General features: G+C 40.3%; 1 protein-coding gene across 1 annotated transcript in view; it reads left to right on the top strand.

The window, feature by feature from the left end:
• The first annotated feature begins 15,987 nt into the window (after positions 1–15,987).
• CD151 (CD151 molecule (Raph blood group)) overlaps positions 15,988–21,248 on the top strand; it is a 46,935-nt gene continuing 41,674 nt past the window's right edge. Inside the window, exon 1 of the mRNA XM_039321904.1 lies at positions 15,988–16,175. The gene's annotated coding sequence lies outside the window, so the exon portion shown is untranslated. The remainder of the gene's footprint in view (positions 16,176–21,248) is intronic.

Below are 21,248 nucleotides of genomic sequence, written 5' to 3'. Positions count from 1 at the left end.
CAGATATTTAAAGAAATTGCATCCTGTTGGAGAAAAGGGCCATTTTCTCATTGGTTTGTAATAATTCAGAGAATTATATCATGGATTCTTTGCTGTTTGGAACTTTTACCTATTTACCCCAAAACCAGCACGAAAGGAACAGCAGGATTTGAGCTGGATTCTACAAATTAGACATCATTGCCTCTTTGACATTCTCCTGACTTTTTTCCCAAGCTGCTACGTCTCTTGGCCTCCCTGGGCTGCATGACTGCCTCCTGGGAGCAGATACCATTTTTGGAGCAGACACAATTTATTACGACCACTCTGAAAATGGCATCCGCTTCTGGAAGAAAGTCAGAGGGCCTAGGGATTGGGCAGTGTGCTCGGTTTCCTTAACACAGTCTCCTGGAGATTGTGAAGTTCTGGAGACCTTCTAAAGGTAAGGGTGCAGTTGGTTACTAGGGGTGGGGAGGAGTGTGTGGGAACCATTGGGGTGAGAAACAGACCCAAGGCCTTCAGGGACCAGGTGGGAGGGAAGCAGGCCCAAAGCCTCTGAGGATGTTGAGGGGTGGGATGGGGGAAGATAGGAAGGGCAGTACACTGCAACGTACCTGGGATCAGTCGTAAGGGTGAAGGATCTCAGGGGTGCTGGAGTGACCATAACTTCAAAATCAGGTCATAATTAGCTCAGTTGTAACTTTGAACAATTAGAACATGATTTATTATATAGTATTAGAATGTTTTATTTGAGCAGTTACACTTTTATTAAGGCTCAGACACCATGTCTCCTTTTATTTTACTTTTGAGATTTGTAAGGCTTCTCACATTTCATTGTTCACAAACCTTTAAAGTAGTTTATCCAGTGGATTGAGATAAGATATACATTCTAAGGAAAGATAAAGTGTATATTCCAAGGATAGTTTCTCCTTGGAGATGAAAAAACCTTCAGAAGCCCTGGCAAGGAAAGGAGTTCCTTATATGGAATAATGTGTGGAAGGAAATGAGTGACTGGGAAAGGGGTTTTGTATTCTGTAGGAGGGACTGATTTAAATGTATATAACCTGTGCTGGATGGAGGGAGCCTTTGCAGCAGCCCACCTAGCAGCTTGCTATCATTGTCCTTAAGTGAAAAATAAAGAACTTAATTTCATGCAGCTGCCTGGTGTTTTTTTATTAACCTGACTCAGGATGAACTGGGTAAGGAATAAAATATTCCAACACAATGGTTGCAAGTCGAGGATGTAATGAATGGTAATAAAAATTCATTTTCCAACCAAGGTGTGCATTTATGATCAAATTTCATGCTCTTGACAAAAATTCACACTGGATTGAGAGTAATGATGGCATAGCTGTACCATAGAACTTTTTCTTGGACGAGACAGCAGCAATCTATGATCTTCGCGGCATCTCTCTCTGTCAGTCACATGTTCACTTAGTGGCCATTTCTATTAACCACTTGATTGCTGGAATGGAACTTGGTCACCAAGTAAGGAATAAGTGTACTGTTCTGTTTCAGGAAAAGAGGCATTGAGACTAAACGAGTTCCAACAGTCTCCTTTATTGCAACACCAACAGAACAGGTTTTAAAATGGTGCGGCCCCCTTTTTATAGCCCCCCTGCACAATACTTTGCTGGCCAATCATTGCAAAGGCTGGAAGCAGCCTTGTCTCCGGCATCCACATGGTCTGCCCGGGCCAATTGCTGCAGCCTGTGCCTGCCAGCCTAGGACATAACATGTACTATGCCTGAATCTATACAGTATTCAAATAATCTTTACTAGTTTGCAGTTTTTAAAGCCTAGCCTTAAATCAGGATGCATCAGCCGTAGAAACTGAAGTGAAACAGATCACATTATTTTTTCCGAATTATGGGGGAAACGTGCTGCATTCTGTTAGCCACAATCATTGTATTGCACCTGCTCATGACACCAATAATTTGCAAGAGTTGAACCTATATCGCACACAAGAGGGCAGCATCAGATGCATGTTTTTCTCAAGTCTCGTGAGGTGCTTCCCAGAATACCAAGCAGAAGTGTGACAAGAAAAATGTCTGTTGAACTTTTAGCCTATAAAAGGGAACTTTTTACTGATAGATGCTACATTTACCCTTTCTTTTCCTTTTTTCTTTTTCTTTAAAAAAAATCAAGGTTGGAATGTTTGTATCCTGGAATGCTATATTGTTCTTTCAATATTGAGATTATGTTGGGATAGAAATAAATGAATCAATGAATATTTATTTATTCATTAGAGCAAGCAATAGTAATAGGTAACTCTTCCAAACCTCCCCAAAGAGCAATGACTCTAACAAAAGATTTCTTTGTGTTGTTTGAGGAGCACATTTAAATCTCAGAAGATCAGCTTTCCCCAGCCTGGTATTTTTCGTAGGCCTAGGGTATAATTTTCATAACTCTCATAAAGGATGACTGAAGGAAAGTTGCATTTCCAAGATTGAGAAGGGCTTCAAAAAGCATCAATTGGGCATTTTCCAGAAGCAAACATCTGAGGAAGACAAATGACCAGTTCTTCCTGCAATTCAAGCTAAAATAGCCATGAAAAGGCATGCCTGCAGCACCTAAAGGTGGCCAATAAGAGCTGGTAACACTTGCCTCTATCTCACCGGAAATCAGCGAAGCATCACATCCATGGCAAAAACCGTATCTAAATTAGGGAAAAGATTTGAAACAACTAAAGATGTATATGTGCTTCAGTTCTGGGCTGGAACTGAGATAAAGGCAATACAGGTAGTCCTTGACTTACGACCATAATTGAACCCAAAATTTGTGTTGTGTTGTTAAGCAAAACCGTTAAGTGGGTTTTGCCCCCTTTTAAACCTGTTTTGCCATAGTTGTTAAGTGACTCGCTATAGTTGTTAAGTTAGTAATATGGTTGTTAATTGAATCTGGCTTCCCCACTGACTTTGCTTGTCAGAAGGTCGCTAAAGGATATCACATGACCCTAGACACTGCAACCGTCATAAATACGAATCGGTTGCCAAGTGTCTGAATTTTGGTCATATGACCATGGAGATGCTGCAATGAACATAAATATGAAAAATAGTTATAAGTCACTTTTTTCAGTGCTGTTATAACTTCAGTCAAGGACTACCTGTATCATGAGGACATTTATATCTCTATTTAAAATATGGTCACTGGGAAATGTGTCTGCCCCAATAAGGAGCAACAAGGAAGAGTCATGGATTGAAATGGGATTGGCTTCTTTGTGGCTTAGTGTGTTTGTGTGAAGCATATTAAAGCTGCCATTGTTCAATTCTCAAACTCTTGGCACTCACTTTGTTCTAATGATAATGCTCAAGTAGATAAAAATCACAATTAAAATGCAGTAATGGTATGGGATGCTTATTGTCTAGCTTTTAATCATGCTGATTCATAAAGTAGCCAATAATATAAACTTATCAACATAAGAAAGGCTTATATACTATAATGCTGCAGTGTTTCTTCTAGGATAGAAAACACGCTGCAAGAAGTAGATGTATCCTGTTGCTTTTCTGACATTTTTACTATCAACAAAAACACCACTAGATGGTGTCCTTTTTATAGCACCCAGTACTACATGTATATCAGCAAAAGAACTTAATTGAAAAGAACTATGGACAAGATTGAAAGACTGCATCCGTTCAACAAATCCCATTAGCATTTATTGCTGGTTTTATACTTTAAAATCAAGTTCCATCTGGTGCAAAATGGAAGTTAATTAGATGAACAAAAGTGCCTCCCCTTTCCTATATTCATATGTCAGCTCTCATCTGAAGCGCAAACACAGTTCAGATCTCTCCCTGCCTCCCTCTAAATTTGTTTAATTTTATGAGCAGAATTTGAATTCAGACTGGTGCCCTCAGATATGTTGGATTTCAGTTCCATAATGCTTAGCCATGCTTAATTTCAACAACTGTGTAAGAATTAACTTAAAAATGCAATATCAAACATTTCATGCAACATCTTTACAAACACAGCCAGACCTATAGAATGCCCAAAGAAGGAAAGATAGATGTATGTCTGGTCATTGGAATTAATGATGGAGACAGTTCCTAAGTGGCTGAGATAATTTCCCTAGAATTCTGCTTCTTATTCAGGATTCTCTTACGGAGACCTTAAGGGGCTTTCATTTTGAACAAACTTTTTTTTTCTTGTGTCATCGCAATCATTTCACTACCAAAATGAATTCAAGACGGTAGTTGTCACTTTTAAAACTGTATTTGTCTATTACAGGTAGTCCTTGACTTACAACAGTTCATTTAGTGACTGTTCAAGATTACAACAGCACTGGAAAAAAGTATCTTATGACCATTTTTTACACTTACAATTGTTGCAGCATCCTCATTTTGAGCTCAGTTATGGTAAGTTGAGGACTACCTCTACCATAAAAAAAATTATAAGCTGCTCAGGGTCCATTGATTGGAATAGCACAGAGGCACTATGAATAAATGAAAAACAATTTGGTGTGACTTCCTATTCGCTTTGCAAAAGCCAGCTGTATTTGAAATCAGTTTGTATTTCAGCAACCATCGCAATGCTCTTCACCAAAGCCTAGTGCAGGGATAGGCAACCTCGGCTTTTATGACTCATGGACTTCAACTCCTAGAATTCCTGGGTCAGCTATGGGAGTTGAAGTCCATGAGTCATAAAAGAACCGAGGTTGCCTACCCCAGGTGTAGTGCACCATATGCTTGTAAGAAAATGACTCAGCTATGGACTTTGGATCTCAGGCAAAGTCAGGAGATGGGGCTAGATAAGCAGATTTTTCTACACCTAGAAAAGCAGCCCTCTGTTAAAGAGTTGCTCATGTATCACACACACATAATGCGCTCCCCCCCCCAAAAAAAACTTGTCGACACTTTCATATTCCCAGGATCTCCTAAGTCAGCTCATCATCTCATTGCCTGAAGGCCAACACAGTCATGAAACTTACTGAGTAATTCCAGAGTCCCATTGCTCTTTCATAGCCCAGCTGAAAGTAGTATCACAGATTAAATATGTGTGAACATAGAATATGGTTGCAAAAAAAATATCTAACACCATTTTAAGTCATATCATGAAAGCAAAGTGTCCAAATGTAATAATCCTACTGTATTCTGTGTTGGCCGGATCCTGTTTCAAATATTATATCCAGATCTGAGAAGCATTCAGACAATTTAAACAAAGATGATCTTAGACTGAAAATTCCTCAAGAAGGAAATGGGGAAACAAGGTGTCATGGTTCCGACAGATGAAACTCTTCAAAGAACTTCAGAGGCATTGTTTACCTTAAAGAATCTTTATTTTGAGTAGCATAGCATCGGCACTGGCTTAAAGGAAGCCAAAAACTAAATTCCCCTCCCCTGAGCCCATAGTATCAAAGCACAATTCCCTCCTCCAATTAACAGTCATAAATCACATTCCCCAATTAGTTTGAAGCCTGTGGACTTCCTCTCCTGTTCTCCAGCCCGCCAATTTCTTATCAGCTCTGATTACAAAAACCTTGTTTCTCTTGCTGGGTCCAGTGTTGTTATGTTTAGCTGGACTCTCGTTCACATTCCCCCTCCCAACATCATCTAACTCTAAAAGCAAAAGGTAAAAGATGGCTACGTTTCCATTTGTTGTAAATGCAAAAACATCCGATATTAGCAGCATTGACACAAGGCATATTTATCCTTGAGAAGACTATGAAAAGCTCTGATAGCACTCCTCAAATAACAAATGCCTGAAGGAACAGTTATATAAAAGATAGATCTGTTCTCAGTCATTACTTGCTACAAGATACAAAATAATGGATACAGGTTATCAGACAACTGTCACACTTCAGAACAGACACGGCTATCTAATTCTTCCAAAAACATATTCCCATGTTCAGGAAGCAGATAACAGCAGATGCTTCAGGGTGTCAGGACTGAAGTTGCATATTATTGTATTGTATTGTATTGTACTGCATTGTACTGCATTACATTCCACGTAATGCAGTACAATGCAGTACAATACAATAATATGCAACTGGAGTGGATAGACCAGTGATGGTGAATCTTTTAGAGACTGAGTGCCCAAACTGCAACCCAAAACCCACTTATGCATCGTCGAGTGCCGGATGGGTGTGGCCCATTGGGTGGGTGTGGCCCATTGGGTGGGCATGGCTGCGGTGGTAATGGCAGACTGGGTAGGACTAAAAAGTTCAATCAATCAATTCCAACTTTGTGAGATCTTTTTTTTTTCTGCGAGAAGTTGAAATTGACTGATTGAACCTTTTTTTTTTTTTTTCAAATGGCTACGGAGGCCTAAAGCGAAACGGTTTTATAAAACCCAGCTGAAGGTCTAGGACTGGGGTGACGGCGGCGTGCCCACAGAGAGGGCTCTGAATGCTGTCTCTGGCACCTATGCCATAGGTTCGCCACCACTGGGATAGACAATGGCTAGAATGAGACATTATACTACACTAAACTATAAGTAGACCTCGACTTATGACCATAGTTGAACCATAATATCATGGGGATGCTTTTAAACAGGAATCTTGGACTAATAGGGATGTTAGACTGGATGATCCAAATTCCATACCTCTATACTTTTGCACCTCTCGGTTTTTTTTTTTATGAGGCTAAAATGAAAGACAGGGAATAGTGTGTTTGTGTGTATGTGTGAATGTGTACATATATGCATGTGTGTGTGTGCATCTGTGTGTGCCTGGTTGTGCACGGGTACACACACAAACACACACACACACACACACACACACACACACACACACACAGGAGGTTCTTGGAAAATAAATTAGCACTATTCATGTGGTCTTTCCTTGTTTACTTTATATTTTTACTTTATCAAACACAGGTGCGTGTAACTCAATTCTCTCTTTTAAACTCTAAACTAATATTTTGAGCTGTTCAATATCTTAATTATTTTTATATGTCTGTGGTTCCTTGGTGTACCAATCTTTGTTTTCCACTATATTTGGCTGCTGCATTTTCTTTGTGATTGTATTTTTAGGGAATTATATCTTGCATTGATGCATTGATTTTTTTTATTGTCTTGTTTTATTGAGAGCCTAAGCTAGAGGATCAAAACATATACAAATAAATTCCCCAGATGACTCTTGAGCAACCAGAAGAGCTAGCCAGACATAACTTTTATAGCTGATGCCTGCTGGCTTATGTTAATCATGTGATATGAAAAAAGTATTTCTAGATATGAGCACTTCAAACAGCAGTACAGATAAGTTTCCTTCCAAATGGTTAGCCTATTATTTTTAGCTATGCTGTTTCTTTTTGCTAGGGGAAAAAAAAATCAACACTTTTGATTTTAGCAGTATCTGCTGACATGGATCCCCACACCAATCTCTTCAAATGCTGTTGTTATTTTGGCAAAGGGAAAGCATTCCTATTTTAGGCATTTGAGGGATGGTGGAAGGAAATTTACTCTTGATTTGTCATGTGAAGAGAATTTCTCTGTTGGTCATCAATGATTCAGCTTTTGGTGTTTCCGATCTTGTCTTTCATTTCTGAAGCAAAAACTTTCCTTGTCAGTTGAATGAGTTTGGACATATTCTCCTCAAAAAGCTCTGCCAGAAATTTAGGAGCAGAGCTCTAATGGAAATAGCATGATGAGTTTCAGCCTTGCCAATCTTCTTCTTTATTCCTGGCCATAAAAGGAAATGTGAAATTCAAGCTTTGCCTCACTTAGGTCTAATCTCTTTAAAAATCATACATTATTGATTCATACAAAATTGCTATTAACACCGTTTTCCCTTCATCTGTTGGCTTTATTTAAGACTTATATCTTCCTTCATTTACCTTAATCCCTCTGATGTCTACAATGAGGACATCTAGCTGTTCTTTACAGGGCTTCTTTATTCCACATCTCCCGTTGCAAGCCTGGTATTTTTTTTTCTCCCTCTCATTAGGTCTGCCACAAAATTTCTTATCTTGTCTTTTAGGTCTCATTTTGTCACGATCTCTCTGTCCACCCTGTTGCCATCTGCACTCTTGATCAGGTATACAGTTTTGTTTTTCCTTTTGAGCATTTCTTTATTCTTTATTGCTATATTCAAACCACTATATCAGCGCCTCTCAACCTGTGGTCTGCAGACCCCAGGGGGGGGGGGAAGGAAGCATGATGTTGTCACAGGAGGTCTGTTAAGGCTTGAAGAACAGTTATGATTTAACTCTTGAATTAAGCCCTGGTGACCCGTGGCCATGATCCATGGACACAAAGGTATTTAAAGAGGGTTTGTGGCGAAGAAAAGATTGAGAACCACTGCGCTATATTATTTCTCTTCTTGCAAATATGGCCCTTCTTCTCTGGCTCTTCTGCAAAACTTTTTTCTGCAAAACTAGTTTCCAACGGGTGGAAACTAATCAAGGAGAGAAGCAACCTAGAACTAAGGAGAAACTTCCTGACAGTGAGAACAATTAATCAGTGGAACAGCCTGCCTCCAGAAGCAGTAAATGCTCCGACACTGGAAGTTTTTAAGAAGAGACTGGATAGCCATTTGTCCGAAATGGTGTAGGGTTTCCTGCCTGAGCAGGAGGTTGGACTAGATGACCTCCAGGGTTCCTTCCAACTTTACTACTATTATTATTATGTCCCGTGAACACTGTGTGTCAGCTACTATAGTTCTTCCACTGTCCTATCTGCATCTATGTTTTCCCATCCAACATCTCCTTCATCCTTCCAGAATGATTTGCTCCTCTTGCTAGGTGTGATGAAGATGTTTTGCGAACTAAGTAGCAAATCGTATCTCCTGTCTGCATATATATTAATGTATCCAAAGCAGAGTAGCATTATGGTACATGAGGCACAAAATCCCTCATGTGACAAAATAAATACAAGAATGTTATATTTAAAGTAACCTTTCCATAATGCAGACTATTTTCTGCCAAGGAAATGTCTTTCTTGACCTACCTCCCTTGTTTGAATGTCATTTCCCTCCTTGCATTTCTTCACATTCTTGGATTCTGCTTAATGACTTGTTCTCTCATTCAAAGCTCTGTGGGCCTTGCCTATTCATGTTTCTTTGTATTTATATGTCTCCCTTGGTTAGTTTCATTTGTTTAGTTTTATCCAAATCCTTTCTCTCCAAAATAACTCTGCTTATTTCACATTTGTATTATTTACATCTGGAATTGCTTCTTGGGGCATCTCCATGTATCCACTATCCTAATTTCTTTTACTATTATTTTAAAGTTCACCTTTATCAAGAAGTCACTGCATCTTGCAATATTCTTAATATGGTACCTACAGATAAGAGTGCATTCATAATACTTTTCTTGGCAATGTTTGGTTCTACCTGATTTTTTTGTTTTGATTTGGCTATATCACTTTAATACATATTGCACCCATGGTATACTCTCAAAACTCCACAATGGCCCCAAAAACCAGAGATCAATTCTTCCTTATAGCTTTACATGGTAATGGAAATTTTTACTTATTTTCGTTCACTCATTCCCCGTTTTGTGCTTGTTTTTCTCTGACTTGTTTTCATCTGGATCTACTATGGATTATGAGACTTTTGAGAAAGCTGCCATACTTACTCTTTGTAAACTACAAGAACCAATTAATAATAATAATAATAATAATAATAATAATCAGAAATAACAGAACAGAGACTAGCAGATCAACGCCGATTTATAATACGAAATAAAGTATTCACAGAAACAGAATTGGACGAACTGCAAAGGTTTACCCAGGGCAAAGAAATCAAAGCCTTACAAGAAGTAATTCAGAATGTAGAGGCAAACCAGGGGGAGTTGGCAGTGAAAGAATCCAGTAGAGATATACAACTGTTCTCATTTGGAAACCAGGCACCTCTTCCTCAGGAAGAACAAAACCCTCTAACTAAAGAAATAAAAGAATTGAAACAAAGAATAACTGAGCATCTAGAACAGCACAAAAACAACAGAATAAGGCTGCCTGCATTGAAGCTTGTTTCAAAGAAACAGCTAGCACAAGCATTAAAAGATGCAAATACTGCAATAGCAGGTATAAGCACCAATTCACTGCAAGAAACAAACCAACTAATGTACAGCACAGCTGCAGTTATAACTGAATACCTGGGATGCAAAATCAACAAAGAAGAAAAACAAACAAACAGTGCACCAGAAAAATGGAAGTTGAAATGAAAGAACTAGTAATAACAACAAAAATGGTAGAAAAAAGAGCAAAGAAAATCAAAAATTGGTCAGCACCAGGTGAAGATGAACTGCATGGGTTTTGGTTGAAACATCTAACTGTTATACACCCACTCATTGCCAAACAGTTCAACAATATACTACAAGGAGGAGAAATTGAAAAGTGGCTAACAACTGGGAAAACCTACCTAATAATGAAAAATCCAGCAAAAGGGGCAACACCAGGTAACTACAGGCCAATTACCTGCTTACCAACAACTTTCAAATTACTAACTGGTGTGGTAGCTGATGCAGTACAACAGCATCTAGTTGAAAACAATCTCTTTCCACCTGAGCAGAAAGGAAACCGCCCCAATAGCAGAGGAACAAAAGATCAACTCCTAATAGACAAAATGATCTTGGAAAACTGCAAGAGAAGGAAGACCAACCTGAATGTGGCATGGATTGACTACAAAAAGGCATTTGACTCTCTGCCACATGATTGGATAATCAAGTGCCTAGAAATAACAGGAGTCAGTAGAAACATCAGAAAATTTGTGCAAAGATCGATGGCACAATGGAAGACACAGTTGCAGATCAATGGTGAGAGACTGGGAGAGGTTAATATCAAGAGAGGAATATTTCAAGGAGATTCATTATCACCATTACTATTTGTTATTGCACTGTTTCCTCTGTCAACAATACTGAATAACTCAGGACATGGCTATCAAACATCAAAAACATCTGCCAGACTATCCCATCTCCTTTACATGGATGATCTGAAGCTGTATGGAAAAACATCATCTGAAATAGAATCGCTGCTCAACACTGTCCGTATATATAGCCAAGATATTGTAATGGAGTTTGGCTTGGACAAATGTGCCACACTTACTATCAAACAAGGAAAAATAGTGAAAACTGAAGGAATCAAGATGCCCCACGAAAATAACATTAAGAGTCTGGATGAGGAAGAGTACTACAAATACTTGGGTATCCTTCAAGCTGACAACATCAAGCACACTGAAGTCAAGAAAAAGATTAGAGGTGAATACATCAAGAGAGTGAAGAAGATCTTAAAATCCAAACTCAATGGAGGAAATACCATAAAGGCAATCAACACCTGGGCAATCCCAGTCATTAGGTACACAGCTGGAATAGTGGACTGGACTCAAGCAGAACTAAAAGCAATGGATAGGCAGACCAGAAAAATAATGACAATGAATCATGCCCTTCATCCACGCAGTGACATTGATAGACTTTATCTACCAAGGCAAATAGGTGGGCGTGGAATGCTACAAGTACATCAGATGGTTGAAGAAGAAAAAATGGCTTTGGAAGAATATCTGAAGAACAATGATGAAGATGCACTGAAATTAGTATATCAGGAAGGCTTACTGACTACTGGAGAGACCAAACTGGCCTACAAGAAAGACCAAATGAAGAACAGAATAGAGGCATGGGAAGACAAAGCACTACATGGCCAATACATTAAAAAAATAGCTGGGAAAGCAGATAATAACAAGACCTGGCAATGGCTAAGAGCAGGAAAATTGAAGAAAGAGACCGAGGGACTAATTCTGGCTGCACAAGACCAAGCCTTAAGGACAAATGCATATAAAGTCAAAATTGAGAAGGCAGCAACAGACAGTAAGTGCCGCCTATGCAAAGAAGCTGAAGAAACAGTGGACCACTTGGTAAGCTGTTGCAAGAAGATTGCACAGACTGACTACAAGCAGCGGCATGACAAAGTAGCAACAATGGTGCATTGGAAGATCTGCAAAAAATATCATTTGCCTGTAAGCAAAAACTGGTGGGATCATAAAATAGAGAAAGTCATAGAAAATGATAAAATTAAACTGCTCTGGGACTTCAGAATTCAAACAGACAAGCACCTGCAACATAACACCCCAGACTTAACAATTGTCGATAAGAAAGACAAAAAAGTCTGGATAGTGGACGTGGCAGTGCCTGGAGATAGCAGAATAGAAGAGAAAGAACTGGAGAAGATAACAAAATACAAAGACCTACAAATAGAAATAGAAAGACTGTGGCAAAAGCAAGCAAGGGTAGTACCAATAGTCATAGGCTCCTTGGGTGCAATCCCAAAACAACTGGAGCACCACTTGAACACCATTGGCATTGACAAATTCGCTATTAGTCAATTGCAAAAGGCGGCCTTGCTAGGAACTGCTTCCATCCTGCGACGATACCTGTAATACCATCAAACATCCACATCTGCCTATCCCAGGTCCTGGGTAAGGACTCGATAGGTAGACAAAAGGCCAAATCCAGTCTGAACATCTGGCTGACTGTGTGATGATCCATAATAATAATAAACTTCTACCAGTCATCAAATATATCAGAAATATAGACAAAGGAATAATTTCAAAATATACACGTTATGAAAGAACTAGAACAGGGGTAGGCAACCTTGGCTCCAGCTGGCTCCAGCTTGGCTCCAGGTGGCTCCAGCTGGCTCAGGAATTCTGGGAGTTGAAGTCCATCAGTCATAAAAGAGCCAAGGTTGCCTACCCCTGAATTAGAACTACCTCCCTGTATGCTTAGAAAGTGTACCCAAAACATTTTTGCTAGGTTTTATAAAATATCACAGCATCATTCATATTTGTACTGGTGTCTCAGGATTACAATACAAGTGAAGCTAAAGTGTTTTCTCATTTAATGTGCACACTTTTAAACATCTAAATACCATCAGCTTGAGAATCAGGTGTATTAATTGATAAATCAATGAAAGAGTAGGGAAAGCAAGAATTAATGTTTTCCTCCAGCTTTGCTGCAAATTATCAGACATCTTTCTCCATCAGCTGATGCTACATGCATTTTTTTCAAAACAGATGTTCAGCGTCATCCCTTCAAGCCAGGATATTTTCCACATCTATTTGTGCCCTCAGGCTTTGTTTACTTAAGAATGCACAGAAAATAAATTCCCTTTGAAGAGTCTTCATTAGGAAAATGATGACTCATTTCCCTTTCTAAAAAAAGAGGCTTCTAGCAAAGAAAGAAGTTTCCCCAAGTCTATCATCTCTGTTTTTGCAGGACACTATTAATGAAGAGGACATAACTGCACTGAGGTGGACAAGTCAGCATGTCTCTCAGTAGAAACTAAAAGAATAAGAACTAAAGTAGATCAGAAGCAGGTGTGTGTGTTGTTCTTTTTTTTTTTTGTTTAACAGAAAGTAAAATATAAAAGTTTAAACTTAAGAGGTTATTTTTTTTCCCACCCTGAATTGCATGAATATCAGTAACAAGAAGTTGTGTAGTACTGCCATTTATGCATGTATGCTTTCCTAACTTTCAGGGGTTCCATTCATTTAACCAAATTTGGTGGTTTGAGAGCACTATTAAAAAAAGCAGCATATCCACACCATGGATGCTGGACAACACTCAAATGATGGCATTTGGCATTTTAGGAACTTTTGCCAGCAATACCTCTCTGTATTCTGCACACACAAACAGTCCTGTTTGTAGAACAGAAAGCCATAAATTCAATGTTGGAAATTATAGCAACTTTCTAATAGCAGTGGAATAACCAGCCAATTCACCAGGGTGTTTGCTTTCTCTAATCCTAGCTTTAAGTTCTCGGGGGGGGGGGGAAGGCAAGATATAGAGTAATAAATAAAAATAGTTTTTTTTAAAGTCCAACAGTTATGAAGTAGGATTATTTGAAAATGTTCACATAGTTTAGCAATTTAGATAGGAAAGTGAACTAAGGATTAGGGGATAGCATAGGAAGTATCAATTGTGAATATGTGCAGATGGCCCCACTGTCTTTGGGCACTTGCAGACTCATGGATGCAGGGTCATGAAAGGACAGCAAGGAAAACATCCAATGTCCTAACCCAGCCAGGAACGTACAATGTCTTTAGGGAAACACCCAAAAGGGAACATTGTTTGCTACTTCTGCTTTCTCCCTTCTTATCTACAGTGTGCCAGCCTTACAAGTCTTTAACTTATGTGTGTCAGCTTTGCTGGGTGAATTACTTATGTAATCAAAAAGGTATAAAAATAGGGATTTTCTGACATTCGGTGGTTTTCTCTCTTTTAGAGGAGCCCGTCTTTGTTCAGCTGAATAAAAACGTAAAGCTTAAAGGCAACTTCTGGTTTTCTGTAATTTTTTTAAATCAAGCAACACCTCAGAACCTGCACAGCACTGGATAATTACATGTTTTCAATCATTAATGAGGTTGTAATCGTTTCTGGGACGGCAAACCACCATACTATCTCTGGAGTCCTTATTCCCTAACTTTGCCCTATTGCCAAAACCGCATGTTAGGTTTTTTTTGCTTCTTGTAATAGCTCTTTGCAGTGCAGTGTATTGATATATTCAGAATCCGGTTTTTAATTTAAAATTTAATGAGTTTACAAAAATGTTTTCTCTTTAAGACTGCAAGCATGAACTATGAATTGTTTTTTTTAATAAAGTATTTCCATTCTCTAACTTCCTTTATGATAGATTGTAGTTCTATTTGTGTAAGCCATTAAGCCACAAATGAATCAACCATATTTTAGCCTAGTAGTAAGTTTGTGGAAGTACAAACGTACCAACCTCAATCAACTTTCAGTCAACCAAGAATAACCATGTTATAAAAGCTGAACTGGAGGAACATTGTCCATGGAGTCGCAATGGATTTGCTAGAAGTAAAGTCTTCATCCTGGTTCATCCAAGCCGGGAATAAATAAGCAAACATGGTGACTGCTTTGGGAAGAAGGTTACAGTTTATTGCAGAAAGATGGTTCTTCAGGAAAGTGCAGAGGAGAGAAGGGCTGAGCACATGGTGTAGTAGGTTTTTATATTCCCTCTAGCCTTTTGTTTGGAATAGTTTCCTGTTCCTGTGGCATGAACCTTGAGGCTGTTTCTGAGTGTTTGTCTAGACCTTGATATCTGTGATTTAATTCTATTATCATATCCTGCTTCCCAGGTTATGGGGCTGACTCCTGGAGTTTGGGTGGGGTATGCAGATCTTCTCTTTTGTCTTCTTGATTGCTCTGGCTCCAACTTTCTGATGGTTTTACATCTGCATTTGTACGGGCCTAGCTCTTGCTTGGGGCAGAGAGATAGATTTGGGGCCAGGTTTGGTTTTAAAAAGTCCTTTTGAGGAAAAATATATTTTTCTGCCCTTTTCAATATTTCTTTCTCTGGGCTAACTTCCCTCAGATTGGACACGACTTTGCAACTAACAACAACAACAACAACAAAAGCTGAACTATTCATAACTGCAATAAAGACAGGTCAGTTTTGTTATTCCAAATAGGCAGCAGCATCTATTTGACCCTGACTACTCTTGCAAAGTTAAATAAGAGACCTGGCTTGTTCTTGGAGGGAAAACCGAAATAAAATCTTAGAAGATAATTATTTTCATGTTGTCTGTGGAGAATTCTCAGTCATCCAGGTATGGTTGTCCCAAAGGTGCTTTTTTCCAGGAGGCAACTGGACTTTCTTGTTGCCTCCTAAAAAAAGCACCTTTGGGATATCCAGATTATGGTTGTCTCAAAGCTGCTTTTTCAAAAGGCAACTGGACTTTGATTTTCTTTGAAAAACAAAGGAAAAAACGAAGGTCCAAGCTGCCTTTTGAAAAAGCACTTTTGGGACTACTTTCATATTGGGGTTGAGATGGCCACGTGGATAAAAGTCATCGGGAGTTAAGCTCAGCTTGCTTTTCAAGTCTTGTTGCTCCATTTCCTTGCAGCCAACGCCAGGAAAGAGGTCAGTCATCTTAGAAGGCTACCCGGTGACTTCACCCTCACACACCTACATCCCCAGACAGCGTGTCTCGCGTGACCTCCGTTTAAAAGGCGTTGACTTCCCTTCCCGGGACCCCAATTTCACTTCCAGCCCTGGAGGCGCTTCGGCGTCCTCACTCCGTCTCTCCCCCCACCCCAGGCGGCAATGGTCCCGTCCTTCCGCTAGGCGTCTCGGAAAGATCAGAGTTTATGCAAACACTTTCCAAAGCACCAAAGCAACTGCTGGAGCCGCGAGAGAGAGCTGGGCGGGGTCTCTTCGGGAGGAGCCGCGGTTGTTCGCTGTCTCGGCGGAACACTTTGTTGGTACAAGCAATCCGAGCCGCTCTCGACCGCCCGTCTCGCCAGGCAACGGTACCGGGGTGTTGGTGCAGGGCGCATTCCGGGGCTCTTCGGGACTGGCTGCAAGGGGAGGGCGCGCGAGGCTACCTGGGCGAGCCCTTGAGATCTTCCGCGGGGAAGCACAACTCTTCGTCCTTCCCATCTTCTTTGTCTCGCATGTGTGTGTGTGGGGGGGGGGGCAGGAGAGAAAGAGGTGCTTGGTTTATTGGAGGCCCACAAACTTCCTTGAAAGTGACCGTGTGGCGAGCGGGAGTGGAGGCCGCGTGTGTGAAAGGACGCTGCGGGCGTTTCTTGCTCTTTGTATTGTTTCGTTTTGTTTGTATAACTCGGGATCGCGCCGGCTTTTGCGGCGAGGCGGGGAAGGGAAGGTCCGGGCTGTAGAAATCCCTCCCCCCCCTCTTTCGATTTGGATCTGCTTTGGAAAAGAGGCGATGTGTGTGTGTGTATGGGGGGGGGGGAGATGAAGGGTCATTTTATTTGAGCCGCAGGAGGCAGGAGCCTTGGTTGGACATCCAACTTTTTGTTCCGGAAATCCGCGTGGGGGGGGGGGGGGAAGGGATCAGAATTTTCCTACCTAGTGGGTTTATTCTGTGAAAATGGAACTAACGAGATAGCCGCTCGCTCGCACAGGAACAATTGATTGCTTTGGTTGTTTGTTTTTTTGCAAGGAAAGACAATGGCAACTGTGTTACGTGGATTATTTCTACAAATAACTTTAATCGCAATTCATCTAGCTGTTTAGGCCACCCTCTTCCTTTTGGACGACCTGCGTAGTGGCAGAAAGTGAAAAGTGCTGTGGTGAGATCAATGTTTACCTTGTCCTGCTTTTACAGTTGATAGAGTGAATGCGCCTCCTGGGTCTTAATATCCTGCATTTGATGGTTTACCCAGTGTTGTCATTCCCAAAAATATACATCTTTTACTTAGATGGAGTAGCTACAGATCCATTTTTCCCAGCCTGGTGCCCACCAGTTGGAACTGCGGTTTCCAAAATTCCTGGTCTGCAGTTCCTGAATTCTGGAAGTTACAATTCCAATCACATCTATGGGATTCCAGTTTGGGAAATTGAGTTCACATGATGGATTTCAGAGACTTGGTTTTTTTTTTTAATAGTGGTTCCAGAAATTTGCAACATTTGTTTTGGACCAGCATATATAATAAGACCATACAAACACACAGACACACATGTTCAATAGCAGAGGTCCCCAACCTTTTGGGTACCAGGGACCGGTTACGTGGAGAGAGGTTTTTCCACGGACCGAAAGTGTGTGGTTTCATGTGCTACCTGCATCCCATGGATGGGGCTTTGCTTGCCCGGTATCCCGGGGGTTGGGGACCCCTGTTCTATAGCACAGAGGTCCCTAACCTTTCTGGCACCAGGGACTGGTTTTGTGGAAGACAATTTTTCCATGGGCCTGGGTGGAAGGATGGTTTCACCCAGGCATTGTGAGGGCCATTCCTAACAGGTTGCAGACTGGTACCGGTCCACAGCCCAGAGATTGGGGACTCCTCCTATAGCAGACTTTAGAATATATTAAACAATGATTAATGTCCAAAATTGGTCATTTAAAAAATAGGGGAGACTGTTATGCTCATTTTTAATGCGTAAGTTTACTTTCTGAATTCTAACATGATATTTTGGTTCTATTGGCATACTCTGGTAATCTGGGTTAACTGAGCCAAAAATTAGCTCTTTGTACCTGAGCTGAAAATTTGCCAAATATATTAATGGTAGCATGCTATGCAGTCTCAGCCTTTGAAATGCAATTAAAATATAAAATTGAAAATACGGAAACATGTAGTAAATCCCAGTGTCAGGATAACAGAGTGTATTAGGTATTTCTTCTTTACATTTTCATAAATTTATTTGCACTGATGTACTTGCAAGGCTGAATCTATGTCAAAACTTCAGAGAAGTTTGCCTTCAATCTGTATTTACAGCTTTCTGATTGTTTTCATGAGCATGTAGGGGAAAACCTTACCAATTGCAATTGGGACTGGCAACTCTGTCACTGAGTGGCACTGTGTAATGTCATGTTAAGTATGATGTCATGGGACCATGGCTCTACACTTCCCCCCTTCCCTGTTGATTTTGCTTGTTGGAAACTGGCAATGGTGGCCACGTAACTGCGGGGTGCTCCAACATTATAAAATATGTGTGAGTTGCAAGGTGCCTGAATTGCAATAAAAAAAAAAACACTGGGTACACTGCTAAGACCACAACTTCATGGACCAGTTATAAGTCTTGTTTCTCACCACTGCATTAACTTAATGGGTACTGAATGAGTGGTTGGTAAATGAAGGCTAGCTGTAATGAAGAAGTGTGAGGGAGTTGCAGCTCCATTGTAACAAGAAAAAGGAGCTTGGGCATCTTTTCTGAAATGGGAAAAAGTTCTCTTTTTTTCATTTATGTCATCCTTGGGATAGATGCCAAGGTTTTATTCCCCCCCCCCCCTCTGGGCATAATATAAAAATAGTAACATGGGATGAAACGTGCATTACTTTTTGTGGAAATGTGTTCTGATCTGCTACTCTATAAATGTTTCAGCCTTCATCCCCATCAGCTTGAGCCAGTTTGCACAAGAAAAGAGCTGGTGGGAGTTGTTCAGAAATTTAGAGAATGCTAGGCTGCCTATCCCTAGGGATTTCCTTTTTGCTACAAATCTACTGTTATATTTTGTTTGTGTAATGATTAGATAGGAAGACTTTGATCTTGCGTTATACCATGCTGACTAATTTGAAAAGAATACAGCCAACAAAACAGCATTTCTCAATTTTCTAATGAGTTGTAAATATTGCCTTGTCAAAGAGTATGTGCCTTTTGCATCATTGTATAATTTGTTTCCTTAGTAGCTGAAAGAGAACAAACCAAGTTAATGCCAGTCCTCAGATGACCTTAACCCCTAGTGACTTGGTGGACACAAACGTAATGTAATGGTCTTGGTAATAGAATGAGGTTGTTCTGCCATTCCCTTTTTGGGGATATTTTTTTCAACTCTGTTTAGCCTATAGCTTTGGGATCTCCTGGTAGTCTCCCATCCAAGCACTCTGTAGTTAATCCTGCTTAGTGTTTTGAAATCAGCTAGAATTGGCTAGGTGTGGAGGAGAATTGCTGTGTGCAATGGCATGGTAAAAGAACAAAAGAGAGAGATGTGGTCTAGGAAAAGATTGCTAGTAAGGTTTTAAGAAAATAAGAAAGCAACTGCTAGTCTGAAAAGGGCAGCCAGACCTGTAGGCAGTTCTGGGCAATGGTATCTAGGATCTTGGGAACAAACAAAGCTGAAAGGTTGAAATAGAATTTGCTGGTGTTGGCTATAAAAAGTTGGAACTAATCCTTAAAGGAGCAAGGTTCATTTTTATTTTGCAAAGCAACCTTTTGTAGTCCATTTCTCTCAAACTGGTTATTGTGACAAGTTTTCATCTAGCACAAATGAAAGGACCACCTTGGTGAAAGCTCGCTGCAAACTGTAGAAAAGTGACCGAGAAAACAAAATATTGTGTCCCATTCTGGAATTTGTTTTTTAAAAATAGTTTTGAGAATACATAGTAACTCAGAGGCATGTTAATTGTTTTCTTCAAAAATAGAATGTAAACTTAATGAAAGGGTTTAATCAATAAATGTCAAAAAAGCTGTTTCATTTGTCTGTTTTAAAGGAGTAGATAAATTCTAATGTTGCTTTGAATAACTTTTTTCTCTCATAAGTTTGGAATAATAAAGACCCTAATTTTTTTGTAACATCTTTGATTCAACGTTGAACAGCCTGGGGTTTATTAGTAGAGTGTAATCTCAGACTACAAGGGTAGGTCTGGGCTGCAGAATTCCAGATGAATTGTTTTTGCTCTCTCAAGGTCATCTGCATTGTTGCAGCCAGATCTGGAATATGATTTCAGTCTTGAAAAATTACATCTCCTTTTTTGGATATTTTTACTTCCAAATAAATATCAACAGGACTGTACTAGTCTAAGCTTGACTTCTACTTCTACTCCATCATCAAAAGATTAATAAAAAGGAAATGCTTTTAATTGAATCAAAGCTGACCTCAAATGGTGAACTGGAGTACAATTTAAAGGAGTTAAGACCCCTTGCAAGTCTGCTCATTTCTGGAGATTCAGCCTGTTGTTGAGTAGTCAAATATAGATGGGTGAAGACTGAGAGTAAGAACTGATTAGTATAGATATCAGATAGGCAAATAAGTGCAGAAACATTAATAGGGATATTTGTGGAAGAGTTTTTGTAAATTGAGCAAAGGTGTCAGTATCTAGTTACTAGCAGCTAATTCTGAGAGCTAAAGTAAACTACATAGTGTTATGTCTGAGCCTGTGAAAGCAGGCTCGGGGCATTGCAACGGTCCCGGGCAGGTGCAAGCTGCCCGGGACCAGACTGGCTGTTGCCAGCACTCGCGCACATGCGTGAGTGCAAGCGTGCCAAATGTTGCAGTTTGGCCCGGGAATCGCCTATAAAAGAGGCAGGGAGATTTGGGCGTTGTCGGCATCTTGTAACCAGTATACTGAACAGAAATAAAGAGGTTCCTGAGAACTACAACTGCTTCTCGTGTCATTGCCATTTCGCGAAGGACTTAACACTGGCGACGAGGATGGGATTGCCTTACATCGACTGAAGACAGGTGTAAGCTTACCCTAGAGTCCTGAGCAGTAGGAACGGCGTTAACTCAGCGGCTGCCCGCCAATCCAGCGAACATCGGGGGTAAGCTGGCTGATAGACCCTTCCTTTTCTACAAAAATGGCAAAAGTTGGAAGACTTTCAGAATTCGATGTCTCCCATCTGGAAAGATGGGAGTCCTCCGTAGCCAGGGTGGAAAACTATCTTAAAGTCAATCAAGTAAGAGAAGATAGTTTAAAAGCCGCCACCCTGCTGTGCGTTTGCGGTCAAGACGCATTCGAAATCGCTGAAAACATAGCAGCACCTGTATCCCTAGAATCTGTTAACTACACAGATCTCAAAAAACTACTAAAGGAACACTTCCAGCCCAAGTTGTCCGTCATCGCTTGGCGCCACACCTTTGAACAGAGGGATCAGCGACCCGGAGAATCAGCCAAAGAATACATTGCTGCGCTGAGAAAAGC

The sequence above is a fragment of the Crotalus tigris genome, unplaced genomic scaffold (genome assembly GCF_016545835.1).
Source record: "Crotalus tigris isolate CLP2741 ecotype Arizona unplaced genomic scaffold, ASM1654583v1 scf7180000023830.6690815, whole genome shotgun sequence".
Taxonomy (NCBI): domain Eukaryota; kingdom Metazoa; phylum Chordata; class Lepidosauria; order Squamata; family Viperidae; genus Crotalus; species Crotalus tigris.
This window is presented reverse-complemented; position numbering and strand designations above follow the sequence as displayed.